Consider the following 16,930-nt stretch of genomic DNA (forward strand, 5'->3'; position numbering starts at 1 on the left):
CAATGGGAGTTAATATTGGGAAAATTGTTCTTCTGAGCTACAGGGTACATTGAATGGACAGATTATCATGGGTATCCATGTGTGATTTCTCAGCAACGTAAAAGCTTACCTTTGTCTGTCTCAAATACAGTCAGCTGTTTCTACAAATTCTATAATCTGATAATCCTTTGTCCCCAAGTCTCAAAGTCTGTAGTATCTATGTTACAGAACAAAAGGTGAGTAGTTTAATCCAAATTCTGTGCCTGTCAGGGGGACTGTCAGGCTATTTAACAGGGGTTGGTATTGGGACCATCTTTATCATTAAATATAACCTGGACTTGGATAAAGAGTGTAGTTTCAAAGTTTGAAATTTACACAAACTTCAGAAACAGTGACAAGTGTCGTAAGAAACTTCAGAAGGGATAAATTGGTGAAACAGGAAGATGTGTGATAGTTGAAATTTAACTCGGAGACTTTTGAAGTGTGACATTGTTTCAGTTTAAGTGTTTCAGTTAGGGAGAATGAAGGAAGACAACATAAACTAAATGGTGCAATACTTTAGGGCATTCTCAGACGCACTTGCCTTCAAAGGTTAGTGGAGAAGACTGTGAAAAATGATATACTGGATACTTGGTTTTAGAAGTAAAGCACAAGAGCAAGAATGTTTTCTGTGTACCTCAGTACAAGTGACAATAATAAACCAATACCAATACCAATATAGGATAAAGGAACAGGAATACAACATCAGCCCATTCCACCATTCAATAAGATCATGGCTGATCTGATCTTGGCTTCATTCCTGCCTGTTCTCCATAACCCTAGACAACCCACAGTCCAAATATCTGTCCGCTGCAGCCCTAAATGACCTCTGCAGCTCTCTGGAGTAGATAACTCTAAAGATTCACACCTTCTAAAAGAAATTTATCCTCATCTCTGTCTTAAATGGGCCAGCCCTTATACTGAAACTAATTAGGAAGGCTAGTGGGACTTTGGCCTTTAGTGCATGGAATGTGAAATAGAAAAGTGGAGAAGATTTGATGCAACTTAACAGGGAATTGAAGAGATGCACACGAACTACTGCATGCCGTTTTGGTCTCCATATTTAAGTAATGATATGTGTTCATTGAAGGCAATGCAGAGAAGGTTCAGTAGGTCAATTCCTGTGATAAAGGGGTTGACATACAAAGAGCAGTTGTGTAGGCTGGGCCTATACTCATTGGGGTTTAGAAGAAAGAGAGGTTAACTTATCTGTCTTGATATGAATGCTGTGTACCTTTAGGTAAAATGCTAATTTTATCTTGTTCCTACTTTGACCCTGTTTTGAAGTGCACTCTTACAATCTGTGTAGAACATAGAACCTAGAACAATACAGCACAGTACGGGCGCTTCGGCCCATGATGTTGTGCCGAACTATATGAACACCTCCTTCATGATCAAACTAACCCTTCCCTCCTGCACAGCCCATATCCCTCCATTTTTCTTACTTCCATGTGCCTATCTAAGAGCTTTTTAAATGTCCCTATTGTATCAGCCTCTACCGCCACCCCCGACAGTGCATTCCAGGTACCCACCACTCTCTGTGTAAAGAACCTATCTCTGACATCTCCCCTGAATGTTCTTGCTCTGTCCTTAAACGGATGTCCTCTGGTATTGGTTATTGCCACCCTGGGGAAAAGGTGCTGGCTGTCCACTCTATCTATGCCCCTCATAATCTTGTACACCTCTATCAAGTCGTCTATCATCCTGCATCACTCCAAAGAGAAAAGCCCTAGTTCACTCAACCTTTCCTCATGAGAAATGTTCTCTAATCCAGGCAGCATCCTGGTAAGTCTCCTCTGCACCCTCTCTAAAGCTTCCACATCCTTCCTATAATGAGGTGACCAGAACTGAACTGTGGTCTAACCAGAGCTTATAAAGCCCCCGACTAATGAAGGCCAGCACACCATATGCCTTCTTAACCACCATGTTCAATCCATTCCTGCCACATTCTCGTTCCCATCATCCATGATCCGTGAATGGGAACTACACTGCATTATCATGTCATCCTTTCTCCTTAACTTTCTCAATTTCCCCTCATCTGTGTGCTTTCCCAAACTATTCAGTTTACAGGCCAGGTTCTTCAATTTGCCAGAACACTGGTCCCAGCCCGATTTGTGAAGCCCATCCCAATAGAACACCTCAAATACTCCAAGGAATGAAACCTATTTCTGCGACTCCAACCTGAGTATTGACCCTTTGCCAGTTTTCTCATGACTCGGGCAGTAATCTGGAGATTATTACCTCTGCTGTTCTCTTTTCTAGTTTAATCCCAGGCTGCTCTGATTCCCTCTTTTTTTGTCCTATGTTGCCGGTACCAACAACAACTGGACCTTCCCTCTCTTGCTCAAATCTTCTCTTGAGGTGATGTCCTTGCCCCGAGTACCAGACAGGCAACACAGCCTTCAGGCCTCATACCCATAGCTGCTGAGATGAATATCTCTTCCCCCAACTGTGCTGTCACCAACCACTGGTCCATTTCTCTTGACTCCTGCAGCTTAAATAGCCCCCTGCACTACAGTGCTGTGGTGAGTTTTCTCATCCTCCTTGTGGTCCCTACTCTGATCTAACTTGTGGAGTGCAGCAACAGGCCTTTCAACCCACCACATCCACAACGACTATTGCACCATCTGTACTAATTCCATTTACACACATTAGGTCCATGCCTTGTACCTACTGGACCAGTTCAAAGGCTAATGCTCCTCCACTGCTACCTTCTCGAATCCCTGCCTTTCTCAGAGCTGCACCTCCTGCCTCTGACTGCTGACAAAATCTACCCGGGGCATGTGATTGCCTCCTGCACAATGTCCAGGTAACCTTCTCCCTCCCTGATACGTCTGATTGTCTGAGGCTTAGAGCCCAGTTTATCAACTCTGAGACAAAGTTCTTTGAGCTGCAGGCACTTTCTGCAGATGTGACTGCTGTGAATCAGTGACCTCCAGCAGCTTCCACATGCTACAACTGCAATACATCACCTGCCGTGCCATTTCTGTCATCATTTAGTTTATTTAATTTGTAATTAAGTTTTTCAACTTGCTATTTATAACTTCTAATTATAATTAAGTCTAGTTAATAATCTTGTTTAAGATTAAAAAAGAAATTAGTTACATTTTTAGCTCTAGATTGTTAATTAGAGTGAATTCCTTTAAAATAGAGACGAAGAAAACTACAAAACTCACTAGTCAATTAACCACCTGCCTTCCTCTGATATCGCACTCTCCCTGTTTTACAAACTCTTAAGCTGAGTTGCTACCATTATTAATTCAATCCTAACTTTTTAAAAATACCATTGCAGCACTTCTTCCTTTTGTTTCTCCGAATTGCAACACTGCACCAAATTCTGACCACTGCACTCTACTGAAGAAATGCTCAGGTGAAATGCGTACACTCTTGTGCTAAACCTCTACAAATAGCTGCCCTCAGCACCACATTCTAGAGAGGGTGTGGAAGAGTTTTACGTGTATTGTGCCAGTGTTGAAAGTTACATGGAAAAAAATTGAAAATCTAAGGTCCTTCTCCTTAGAGATGAGAAGGTTAAGGGGAAATCTGATAGAAGTGTTCAAAATACTTGAAGGTTTTCAAAGGACTAAATTAACAGAAGCAATACTCCTAGAGTAGAAGGGCTAGCAATGAGAAGACACAGATCTAAGGAATGGGCAACATGAAGAAAAATATTATGTAATACACTTGGAGTATTGTGTTCTCCAGTACCTATTACATACAACACTGGAGTATTGTGCACAGTTTTGATCACCATATTATAGGAAAGATATTATTAAACTAGAAAGAATGCAGAAAAGATTTATCAGGATCTTGCCTGAACTTGGGGGCCTGAGTTACAAGAAGAGGTTGAGTAGATTAGTACTTTATTCCCTGTAACATGGGAGATTGAGGGGTGACCTGATAGAGGTATACAAGATCATGAGGGGCATAGACAGGGTGAAAGCACATAGTCTTTATCCCAGGGAGGGGGGTGCTATAAACAAGAGGGCATAGGTTTAAGATCAGAGGCAAGAGATTTAAAAGGGACATCAGGGGCAGCTTCTTCACACAAAGGGCGGTGCGTATTTGGAATGAGCTACCAGAAATAGTGGTTGAGGCAGGCACATTAGTGACATTTGAAAGGCATCTAGATAAGTATATGGATAGGAGAGGTTTAGACGGCTATGGGCCAAATGCTATTGGACTAGCTTGCTGGGCAATAGTTGACATGTCAAGATGGGCTGAAAGGCCTGTTTCCATGCTGTATGACTCTATAACTCTATAAGGTGTTGTTGTGATTGGGAATGTATTGCTTAGATAAGAGTTAGAAGTAGATTTGATGGTAACTTTCAAAAGGGAAATGGATAAATAATTGAACAGGAAATTTTGTAGGGCAAAAGGGAAAGAACAAAAGAAACAAATTAGAACAAATTAGGTAGCTCTTTTACAAAGCTCTTTGAAGTACTGAAAACACTCAGCAGATCAGGCAGCAACTGGGGAAGAGAAATGGAGTTAACATTTCAGGTCTGAGACCCTTTGTCAGATGTATGTTAACATCTTCTGTGCTCTTCCATAAAATAGTGACTGTATTGAAGAAAATGGCTACACATTTAGAAGAAATGTTGCATTTTTCATTTGTTACATTCTATGAAAACTCTGCACTTGCATAGAGATTAGATATTTGAAAGAAATGACCAAACACCTACAACAGGTTTGAGCTGGCATGTGTCAACATAAGAGAAATTCAATACTTCTACCAAGTTTCTGGTTGCTTTCTTTAATATAACCAGTGTTTTTTAGAAATCAGCATAAAAATTGTTAACATCAATCTGAAAAAGGGTCTCGGACCCTGTAATGTTAACTGTTTCTCTTTCCACAGATGTTACCTGAGACTTGTGGAGTGTTTCCAACATTTTCTGCTTTTATTTCAGGACTTCAGCATCTGAAGGGATTTTTAAAAAATGTCAATAACATAAATCTTGGCAGTTCTCCAGGGGAAGGCATTTGCATTCGAGACAAAGTAGGGAGACAATGAAATTTGAAAGGCCATTTAGTTCAAACTACTTTGAGGGACATTTGCAACACTGACAGTGACCCATCAAGTTGATAGGCTGTCTACTGAAGTGTCATCCAAGAATTGGTTGTTGATAAAGAAGGAGAATCCAAAGGAAAGGGAATGAGCCAAATCAGTTTTAGTTGAGAAATGTTCTGACGAGATATATTCACCCCAACCCCTCATCGTTTGGAGTTAGAATTCTTTCAAGTGCCGAAGCAGATCTCTATTGGTATGCACCATGCCCATCTGCGAAGGTATTGCTACCTCTCATTTACTGCCATCATAGTAACATGTGACTATGTGCCAGCCATCTGCTGAGGAAGCTTAACGGGCGAAGATCATTGTGCTTTCTTGGTTTTATTGCATTTTGAAAACCAGGCCTGCCTTAGTAAGATCCAAGAGTTGATTGTGTAGAGCCTTCAGGTATGGTCTAGCAGGCTAAGGTGGTTGAGTCTAGTCAACTGGGCAGAATTTTCAGGTAGATCCAACCCTCATGTAACGCGAGATGGATTCAAAGGAAATTTACATCACAGGAGGAGGCTATTCAGCCCATTGCACCAGTGTCAGTCAAAGAAGAACTAGCATGTCCAATCCCACCCACCAATAATAAATCCAGAGTCCTGCATGTCGTAGCTCCTCGAGTGAATATCCAAGTACTCTTAAAAAGTGGTGAAGATTTTGCCTCTACCAGCTTTTCAGTCAGTGAGTTCCAGACCCCTATAACCCTCTAGTTCAAAACATTTTCCCTCATCTCCCCTCTAATCCTTCAACTAATTACTTTAAATCTATACTCTTTCATTTGTGACCCCTCCACCAAGGGAACCAGGGCCTTCCTATTTATTCTGTCTCGGCGCCTCATAATGTTAATCACCTCAGTTAAATGTCTTTAGCCTTTTCTGTTCCAAAGAAAACTACTCTACCTTTATCAATCTTTCCTCTTGACTGCAATTTTCCCATTCTGGCAACATCTTTGTAAATCTCCTCTGCCCCCACTTCCATGCAATCACATTTTCCCTGTTATGTGGTCACCTAACAGAAGCATAAGATCATAAGACATAGGAGCAGAATTAGACCATTCAGCCCAATGAGTCTGTTCCACCATTCGATCATGGCTGATTTATTTTTCCCTCTCAACCCCATTCTCCTGCCTTCTCCCTGTAACCTTTGATGCCCTTACTAATCTAAAACCTATCAACCTCCGCTTTAAATATATCCAATGACTTGGCCTCCACAGCCATCTGTGGCAATGAATTCCACAGATTCATCACCCTCTGGCTAAAGAAATTCCTCCTCATCGCTGTTCTAAAGGGATACCCTTCAACTCTGAGGCTGTGCCCTCTGGTCCGAGACTCTCCCACTACTGGAAACATCCTCTCCATGTCCACTCTATCCAGGTCTTTCAATATTCAGTAGGCTTCAATGAGATCCTCCCTCATTCTTCTAAACTCCAGCAAGTACAGGCCCAGAGCCATCAAACGTTCCTTATACATTAACCATTTCATTCCCAGCATCATTCTCGTAAACCTCCTCTGGATTCTCTCCAGTGCTAGCACATCCTTCCTTAGATATGGGGTCCAAAACTGCACACAATACTCCAAATGTGGTCTGACCAACACCTTATAAAGCCTTAGCATTACATCGTTGCTTTTATATTCTTGTCCTCTCAAAATGAAACAGTAGTGTAGCAGTTAGCGTAATGCAATTACTGCGCCAGCGACCTGGGTTCAATTCCGGCTGCTGTCTGAAAGGAGTTTGTATGTTGTCCCCGTGTCTGTGTGGGTTTCCTCTGGGTGCTCCGGTTTCCTCCCACATTCCAAAGACGAACTGGTTAGGAAGTTGTGGGCATGCTATGTCAGCGCCGGAAACATGCCAACGCTTGCGGGCTGCCCCCAGAACACTCTACGCAAAAGATGCATTTCACTGTGTGTTTCAATTTACATGTGACTAATAAAGATATCTTATCTTATCATTGCATTTGCCTTCCTTACTACCAACTCAACCTGCAAGTTAACCTTTAGGGAATCCTGCACTAGGACTCTCAAGTCCCGTTGTACCTCCGATTTCTGAATTTGCTCCCCATTTAGAAAATAGTCTACGCCTTTATTCCTTCTACCAAAGTGCATGACCATACACTTTCCTACACTGTATTCCATCTGCCACTTCTTTGTCCATTCTCCCAACCTGTCCAAGTCCTCCTGCAGACTCCCTGCTTCCTCAACACTACCTTCCCCTCCACCTATCTTTGTATCATCTGCAAACTTGGCCACAAAGCCATCAATTCTGTCATCCAGATCATTAATATATACCATGAAAAATAGAGGGCCCAGCACCAATCCCTGCGGGAAACCACTAGTCACCGGCAGGCAACCAGGAAAGGCCCCCTTTATTCCCGCTCTTTGCCTTCTGCCAGTCAGCCAATCTTCTATCCATGCTGGTACCTTTCCTGTAACACCATGGGATCCTATCTTGTTGAGCAGCCTCATGTACGGCACCTTGTCAAAGGCCTTCTAAAAATCCAAGTAAACAATAGCCACTGACTCTCCTTTGTCTATCCTTCCTGTTACTTCCTCAAAGAATTCCAACAGATTTGTCAGGCAAGATTTCCCCTCAAGGAAACCATGCTGACTTCCGCCTATTTTATCATGTGCTTCCAAGTACCCCAAAACCTCATCCTTAATAATGGACTCTAAAATCAACTCAAGCACTCAAGAACTCATCAGAACTTAAGCTGTGATTATATATAGTTCTAACATAATGTTCCAGCACAGATAGTCTGTGGCTCTGCTTAAAAAGGAAAGCATCCTGCATGCCTTTTTAATCACCTTGTCCCACCGCCTTTCAGGATTTGTGGACATGCACTCAAGTTCCTCTATACCTCTAAATTTCCTCCCATTTATTGTATATTTCTTTACCTCTTGTACTTTCCCAAATGAATTTCCTCTGACTGCTCTGGATTAAATTCTACTTGTCACTTTTCTGCCTAACTAACTAGACAATTTACATCTGCGTCTTCAACCTGAAACATTAACTCTGTTTCTCTTTCCACAGATGCAGCCTGACTGACTGGGTATTTCACGCTTTTTCTGCTTTTATTTCAGATTTCCAGCACCTGCAGTTTTCATTTTTATTTTCAGCATATATGTATATCATCCCCTGTATGTTAAAGCTTTTGCCATCACAATCAACCACACGTCCAACTCTGTATCATATCCAAATCTCTTCATCACTTTTCTTACTTGTTGATGTTCTGCTACTGATGGTTTGATGAGATAAAGATAAATCTGTTTTACTAGTGATGTGGGCTTTCAGTCGCTGTTTGTCTAAGGAAGCTGGCATTAAGATTCCTGATTTTGGAGGTGGAGTAGTTTTCTGTGAGAGTCAGAGGCATTTGGAAATGATGTTCCTCTTTTAACAGAAAGTGGGACAAAACATTTTCCTTCATGGCCAATGAACTGCTAACAAAACTTGTCTAATTTAAAACCTGTGTTACTTTGGATTTATAGATGTCTCAAGGAGAATCATGCCCAAGTCTTTGTGACCCATGTCCAGGAGTCTTCGCCAATGGTGGGACTGCTTGTAAAACTAGCTTTAAACTGAATTCATCCATTGGGTCATAATATTCCTGATTTATAAGCACTATTAGAATGGCATGGAAGTTATAACTAGCTTGTAAGACTATAACTACCGCCACCTGACTTTCAGTTCATGTTTGTGCTTTAATGGATGGTGCTTGCCAGTGCAAAGGGTGAAAAACAGCTAGAAATGGTGTTTCTCGCATCTCTTGGCTCTTTAGTTATTGGCCCATTAACCCTAGGCTTTGCAAAGCTGTGCTGCTCCTACAATTTAATTAAATGCAATCTGAGAAAATGGAGTGTTTGCAGACATTGATTTGCCTTTTTTTTTGCAGTTCTGAGCAAAAAGAACCGAGAAGTAAAGCTTCATTTTTCCAGCTCGGTCTGAGGCGAGCAAGGAGGGACATAACATTCTACAACCAAACTTGGATGAGCAGGTTTCAGTTTCTTTCTCTAGATAGCAGAAGAACGGTGGCCTGATAGCTGTGATTTGAAGGGACAGGCAAAGGGAAAAAGTTTATACTTGCAGTGGGGTTAAAGCCAGGGGTCATAAGATAGATACTAGTTGTGTGGTGTCGCGACAACCTCACACTCAACGTCAACAAGACCAAGGAATTGATTGTGAACTTCAGGAAGGGAAGGTCGGGAGAACACATACCAGTTCTCATTGAGGGGTCAGCGGTGGAAAGGGTGAGCAGCTTCGTGTTCCTGGGCGTCAACATCTCAGAGGATCTAGCCTGGGCCCATCACATTGATGCAATCACAAAGAAGGCATGCCAGCGGCTCTACTTCATTAGGAGTTTGAGGAGATTTGGTATGTCACCAATGGCTCTTGCAAATTTCTGTATGGTGGAGAGCATTCTGACTGGTTGCATCACAGCCTGGTATGGAAGCTCCAATGCGCAGGATCAAGGAGGAGGTATAGGAACCTGAAGACCCACACTCAACATTTCAGGAATAGCTTGGTTCCCTCCGCCATCAGATTTCTGAATGGTCCATGGATCCGTGAAATCTACCTCGTTATTCCTATTTTGCACCATTTTATTTATTTATTGTTTGGTAACTTATAGTAATGCTTATGTCTTGCACTGTACTGCAGCCACAAAGCAACAAAATATGTCAGTGATAATAAACCTGATTTTGATTCTGATAATAAATCCATTTGAAAATGAGGAAAATAATTTTTTTTCTCTCTCAGGAAATTATTAAAATGTGGAGATCGCTACAAAAGGAAGTAGCTAAAGTACAATTAAAGAGAAGCTGGATTGAGGGACAAAGGAAGAGGAAGATGTGCTAATGATTGGGTGAAGAGAAATGGGAGGAAGCTGATGTGGAGTGTAGATGCCAACATAGATCAGTTGGGTCGATTGACTTCTTCTTGTGCCGAGAACTTTGTGTGATTTGATATCAAAGCAGAAAAAGTATAAGCAGGAAGAGGTCACTCAGCACCTTGACCCTGCTCCACCATTCAAAATCATGGCCAAGCTATCTTTCCCCATATCCTCTGGTATCCAAGCATCTATCAATCTCAGCTTGACTATGGTTAATGGTACATCACCCACTCCCTTCTGAGATTACAGGTCACTGGAAACACTGTGACACTTAGCAATTAGCCTCTTAATTATTGAACAAGACCTTATCTGTTTGTCAGACAGATAGACAAGAATAATTCGCCCCCACCCTACCCCTTGACCCTACATAGCCAATCATTTAAACTGACACTGCCAATGCAATTTTCAGACTCTCCAAAGGGAGAAAGGAGCCTTTTGGCATCTACCTCGTCAATCCCTTTCAGAGTCTATGCTGCCTCAAGATGCTGAATTTCTGTTTTACAATCTGAGAGAATGAACTGAACTCGACAAAGACCCAATAAACATTAAAGATTCTCTTGACTGATACAATTTGTTCTGATTAACATTTAGACTCTTTGGAAAGCAGAACAAAAAGCCTTTAGCCTGAGAAGCCAAGGGATTGCACTGATGGAATCTTTTTAGACTCATACCAACTTTCTTTGTTTATCTACAGAATTTTAATATCATTAACACGAGGGTAATTAGACCGTATCCTTGCTATTTTATGTGGACTATCAGCTTCATTTTCTAATGGCAATATCCAGGGACAATTTACACCATTCCTATATTCCTCTTTTCAACAAAGAAAAGCAGAATTTGAAAAGGAAAACAAATTACTTGTCTTCTGAGGCATGGTTGCTGCTTCAGTAATGAGATGCAGCAGATTGAGGATGCTGAAGCAATTGTGGTTATGTCCTCTTTTTATTCTAGCAATTAATACAGAATTGCTACTTCAGACATTCATTCCCTTCAACCTTTCTTTCAGTCACCACCACATCTTCACGAAATATTTTAATCGCTGTCATTTATCTGCCCCCCGCAACCTGCCTTTCACATAATGAAATGTTCCAAATTCCATCTCAGAAGAGCAATTGTACAAAGCTTGGCACCGGGTTACATTTAGGGTTGTGATTTATTTGATGTATTTGGGGTTCTTAGCAGTGACCAATTAATAACTTGTTGAGGTTGTCTCTGGCAGTGAATTGCTATCATGCCTCAGTGAAAATCAAGTCTTACATCTGAGACAGGAGTCTGTACTTTGAATTCCTATCCTAAGATTAGGTTGCAAAGTCTAGGCTGAATCCAGAGCAGTACTGCACATGTGCTGCACTGCCTAAAGTGCCATCTTTTTCAATGGATGTTAAACCTAGGACATGTCAGTCTCCTTGGGTGGATGTAAAAGAAACTGTTGCACTACAATGAAGAAAAGTGGTGCCATTTTTTCGGTAGTCCTGGAAAATAGTTGCCTTTAGACCAACATCACTGAAACTTTCAGGAGACTTAACAAGAGCTGAACATTTATTTTAAAAATTATATGGATTTATATAACACTTTCTAAAGCCTCAGTACTTTCTACTCAGCAAAGAAGTTTTTCTTATATAATCGCTATTGTGATATCAGAAATGCGACAGCCAACTCTCAAATAGCAGGGTCATCCAAACAGCAATGGGGTGGCAATCTATTCCAACAGGGACTAAATATCAAAAAGTACTTCTTTGGTTGTAAAGAACGACATAAAAGTATGTTCCTTCTTTATGTTGGGAGCCCTATATGTGGATAAGTCAATGAAATTTCATTACTCTTCTGTCCTATTTTTGGATATCTGTGTTTATGTAATCTGAACAAATTCAACTAGTTTTTGAAAGGATTCAAAGTCAAGAGATAAAAATTGTTATCTGTCACCTCCTAACAGCCAAGTATTGACTGCAGGTGTCCTACAATATCTTGTGCCTGATTCAATGAAATGACAGGTTAGTTTGACAACCAAAGATAAGGTATAAGCTTCCCGGTTGAACGGATCTGCCTGAGGTTCCCTCCAAAACTACTCGAGCAGAACAAACCAGCTTGTGCTTTCCTCAGAGAACTGAAGTCAGTCATGAATAACATTTCTTGGTTGATCTAAGCTGCTGTTTGTTATTAATGTCCTGTTGTCTGCCACAGGCAGCTCTTTTATATGTGTATTTGCGTACTGATATAACCCTATTGTAGATTAATCTCTTCAATGCTTATTCATGGTGCAACATCCTTTACTGAAGTAAAGCAAGTCTTAAGGTACACTATTTAACCAATAGTATTGTAAAGAGGTAAACGATATTACCCATTTCCTGCACTGGATAGCTTCAATAAACCTGAAAGTATTTTTCATCCTGATTTCCCTAACTTAAGTCCTTAAACTAATTGTGATATCATAGTGATTGTGCATGCTTTTCTTTATATTGGGTTCTTTTTCACAATATTCTTGTTCCTTATCTTAAATGCCCAAAGCCATAACATATGGTATTGTAAGCAGCTTAATGCATTAACTTACCTCGCTGTGTCCATCTGCATTCTGGGCAACTCTGATTTGACTATTTTATGTGTCCTAGTTACTTCATATTTTGCTGAAGAATTTAAATCCAGTTAATTAAATAAATCTGGATTTAAAAAGCTAGCATTGATAATGGTGACAATAAAATTACTGGATTATCATAAAACCACTATCTATTTCTTTCAGGGAAGGAAATCTGCCACCTTTGCCCAATCTGGCCTGTTCATGACTCCAGACTCATTGATGTGATTGACTTTTAACCACTGAAATGCAAGGTCAAGAGGAAACTAAATGGCCTTAGTAGAGATGTCTAATTCCCATGAACAAATTTCTAATAAAGTTGTTTATATAGTATGTACTTAAACTCAAACATCAGAATTTTTCACACCAGCAAAGTTCAGAACTATTGGAAATGTCTTCTCTGTGAATTCCTAACATCCAACAAAGACTTGTTATAGAGCATACAGACAAAGGCACATGAGATACAGGAACTCAAAGCAAAGTGTCTCCTTTTCATCCAAGGACTCCACAGGCCACCCCTGGAATTTTCTCTAAAGATTGTTGAAGTCAAGAGAGCATTTAGTCACGTGACACAATCCTTGAAGAAGACAGAGTCTTAAAGGAACAATTATTGTCCACAACCAACATTAAAATTGTGTGTGGAATAAGTGACTGATATTCTGAGGGAAACTTCAGAGAAAACCAGCAACTGAATGGTTCAATTAGTTTCTAGCCTCTATATTCAGGTGGGATGGTGTCACAAAGTGCTGGTTTATTACAATATAATTCAGATCCAAGAATTTTGTTTCATCAAACAATTAGTAACAAGAAAGAATAAATAATTTGCACTATTAAAGTAAATGTTTCTCACATTCCTTCTGCTGTCTGAGACCCCTGGTGATAGTATACATAAGAGTCTTCAGTAATTCTTGACACTACTTAGCCATGACTATAGTTTGAAGAGAAAGTTGACTCAATAAATCCAGGAAACAAACAATTCTCAAGAGAATACAAAACAGTATTCACACATCCCTTCTGTTGTTGGGAGGCCCTTGGCAATGGTGAGTGCAAAAGATTTTTTTTCTCTGCTATGGTCCTTGGCACTGCTCACAATCTCGGACTAAAGGAGGAGTCCACTCAATCAGTGGAGAATCTCCTTTTATACATATGATTAAACAACTTTCTGTCATATGACAAATCACAATAGCAAGCAGCTTTAATTAAACTGCTTACCACATTCTTGACAATTATCATTACCAAACATGTTTTTTATAATTTTTGTTGCACATGTCACAGAGTTTCAATAAGTAGAATTATGATATTACTATTCTAAACCAATCACAAAGTTCTTGCTGTCTTCCACATTGTACTACAGATGGTCGAGTTGCAGATTGGACTGCTATAGATCTGCTCTGGTTTCATTGTGTCCTGGCAGAGTTCGCTTCTCTGGCCCTGACGTGTATGTTTGTCTTCCAAACCCCTATCAGGGCATGTGGTAACAGTGGAACCCCACAAGGGTCAGACATCACAGCTATAGCAGCTAAACTCTATGATAAATGCAGAACTGGCCACCACTGCATCATTAAATCTGAGTCTGACGCTGAGCAAGTATCAGATATGGTGAAGTGAAGTGAATCATGCCTGGTCAATTTCCTGATGGGCACTAATGGACCTAGAAATGCTGGCTTGTTCTTGCATGCACAAATTTGTTTTTATGCACAAATTGGGATAAAATGTGTGGAGTTGGGCCCAATTTCTAGACACTAATGCTTTACTATGAGGCATCATTTTAAAGGGAGCTGGTTCAAATAACTGAAAATCCAGACTAGAGAGAAATAGAGCAAGTGGGTGTAGGTGGTTTCAGTTAGAGCAACAGGGGAGAAATGGGCCAATTTATGGGCTATGATTTCTGTATTCAGACTAATAGCAATCCTCTAGACTGGGGTTGTGAGTCACCCTTACTCAAAACAGTGCTCCATTCTCATTTTGTTGCATCGTATGGAATCCACTTGGCTTGAACACTTGACAGTAGAGAAATGTCCATCAAATAAAATGTAAAATATTTACATGGCAACAGTTTAGGAACTATGTTCTTCTTTATTACTTTTGAAAGGGCAAGCTTCAAACGTTGTCAGGGGATCTGTGGACCATGTCATCTGTTTGTTGTTTGTGTTACTAATGAAAATTCATTTCAATGCAGATAGCTTGGAACATAATTGATTCCAAAGTAGACCAAGGTTGTTAACCTTTACAGAGAAGATAGTAACTTACAGCATAACCTAAAGTGCACTTTTTTATTTCCAAGTTAAATCTTGTGAATTTTCTGGGGGATTCTACTGTTGCTTCCCAGCTGTAGCTCAGTGGCCAATACTTTTCCCTCAGGGCCAGAATATCAAGGGTTCAAGTCTCTCTGGGGTACTGTTGCGTAGTAAAGGATTAGTCACTTGCCTGGCAACCAGAGTTTGCCCAGAGACAAAAGCCTGACTTCCAACTTTGACAGCTGGAAAATTTAAATTTAAGTAATTAAGTAAGTCCAGAATTTAGGTTAAAAAAAGCTAGTCCCAGTAGTGGTGAATGAAAATCCATTCTAGGGATTTGAGTGGAAAATTCAGACCAATGACTCCACAGCCATACAGAGGACAAGCTGAACTTTCAAAGCTGTATTCAGATTAGATGCTAAGCCAAGACACCACGACAGAAACTTGTCCTCTGATGCATGCACTGAATTCACCCCCAGCCCTGAATCTGCTCCTTTCTCTAATTTCTCTCCCACCCCCCTCATGTACCCAAGCCAGATCCGTTTAAGTCCTTGTGGCCCAGATCTTCTCCCATTAGCCTGTGTCTACTAAATGTCGATTGCCCAACTTCCTTTCCTGTCCCCACTACTGATATGATTGCCACTTCTCTCTCCTGAGGTCCTGGGAACATCGGAAGAGAAGTATGTCTTCCTATGGCCCTTTGAACGTGCTCCACCATTCATAACTACCAAACACTACTCATGAAATTTGGTTCTATTGACTTTAAATGGAGTTTAGAGTTTAGTACATACAACAGAGGATAAATTTCTTTACTCCATCACACCCTCTTTTCTTTCTCTCAGATGGAGATAGATTTGCCAGGTTTCCAAGAGCATTCTTCCCCAGGTCTCAGTCAATATTCATCTGTCAGCCAGCAACACACCAAAACAGATGATCTGGTCAGTATCCTAATGCTGTTCACTGGACCACACAATGGGGAAATTTGCTGTTTCTCATGTTCCACCAAAAAACGTTTCATAGGTTATAAAATGAAATTAGACATCTTGTGGTCAACCTGACTGAAATACAAATTCTAATCTCTGATACTCTTCTTTCTTTCTGGACCCCAATGTAAACTAATCTTGCAACCTTGAGGGATGATTTTGCAATCTGATTTCAATTAAGGGTGAGCAGATGAGGTCTTGCTTGGGTGAGCTGATGAGGTCTTGTTTGCTGGCACCGTACCTCCAAACACCCATGAGTTTTGGAGATCTGCTCTCTTCATGTGCCACCCTCTAGGGGAAGCGAATCTTCTGCTATACCTTCCATAACATCCCAGCCCATTCCCCATCAACATCCAACTCCTTGTTAATCTCATAAACCCCCTGAATGCTGACAGATCCTGTGAAATAACCATTCTGCCAGGATGAGCAGATTTTCAGTATTACAGACTATTCGTCTCAGTGCTAAGCTAAACAATTTCAATGGATACTTACAGAAGTGAGTTGGATAAGCACTTCAAGAAAGGCAGATCTTCAGGGCTGTAGAGAAAGATGAAAGAATATTTCTTCCAAAGGGCCAACATCTAAATGGTGGGCCAGACACTGTACTCACATGCTCTTTGATATGGTGGGCCAATAATACTTAGAGAGCAAGGCAGAAAGCCTGGAAGGAAATATAAATGCACTGATGGTAGTGACAGCCATAGTCCTTGTTCATCTTCAACATTATAAACTGACCCTTCTTTGGAACGCAGCCATAGACAAAGTATTTTGGCTAATCCTGAGCTTGTGATCAATTCTTGCTGCACCAGATGGCCTGAGGCACACACGTTCCTTGGGTTTTATTGGCCAGATGGCCACAAACATGCATGTTTCACAAGCTTTAGTAGTGTCCTTCTGTCGAGGAGTATCTGTGTCTGCCAAGGTGGCCTCGAGGTGGGAGGTAGAGTGATTTAACCTACTTTTTAAGTAAATTATGGTCATTGAAGCTGAGTGGCACTATTAAGGGGGAAGTTTTTTTTAATATCCCTCACTTTTTGGAAAAATATAGAAACCTTGGTGTGTGGGTATTGATGGCCAGTCCAGTGTTTAGCAGGTGACAGTGGTGGTGGGCTACCTTCTTGAATCTTGGGAGTCTGTGTGGTGTGAAGGTACTTCCAGGTGTTGTCAGGTAAGGAGTTACAGAGC

General features: G+C 40.8%; 1 long non-coding RNA gene across 1 annotated transcript in view; it reads right to left on the bottom strand.

Annotated features, from left to right (window-relative positions):
* LOC127580843 (uncharacterized) overlaps positions 1 to 16,431 on the bottom strand; it is a 241,613-nt gene extending 225,182 nt beyond the window's left edge. Inside the window, exon 1 of the long non-coding RNA XR_007957887.1 lies at positions 16,238 to 16,431. This is a non-coding gene — a long non-coding RNA (uncharacterized LOC127580843). The remainder of the gene's footprint in view (positions 1 to 16,237) is intronic.
* Positions 16,432 to 16,930: the final 499 nt, after the last annotated feature.

This window comes from Pristis pectinata, chromosome 20 (genome assembly GCF_009764475.1).
Source record: "Pristis pectinata isolate sPriPec2 chromosome 20, sPriPec2.1.pri, whole genome shotgun sequence".
Classification (NCBI taxonomy): Eukaryota; Metazoa; Chordata; class Chondrichthyes; order Rhinopristiformes; family Pristidae; genus Pristis; species Pristis pectinata.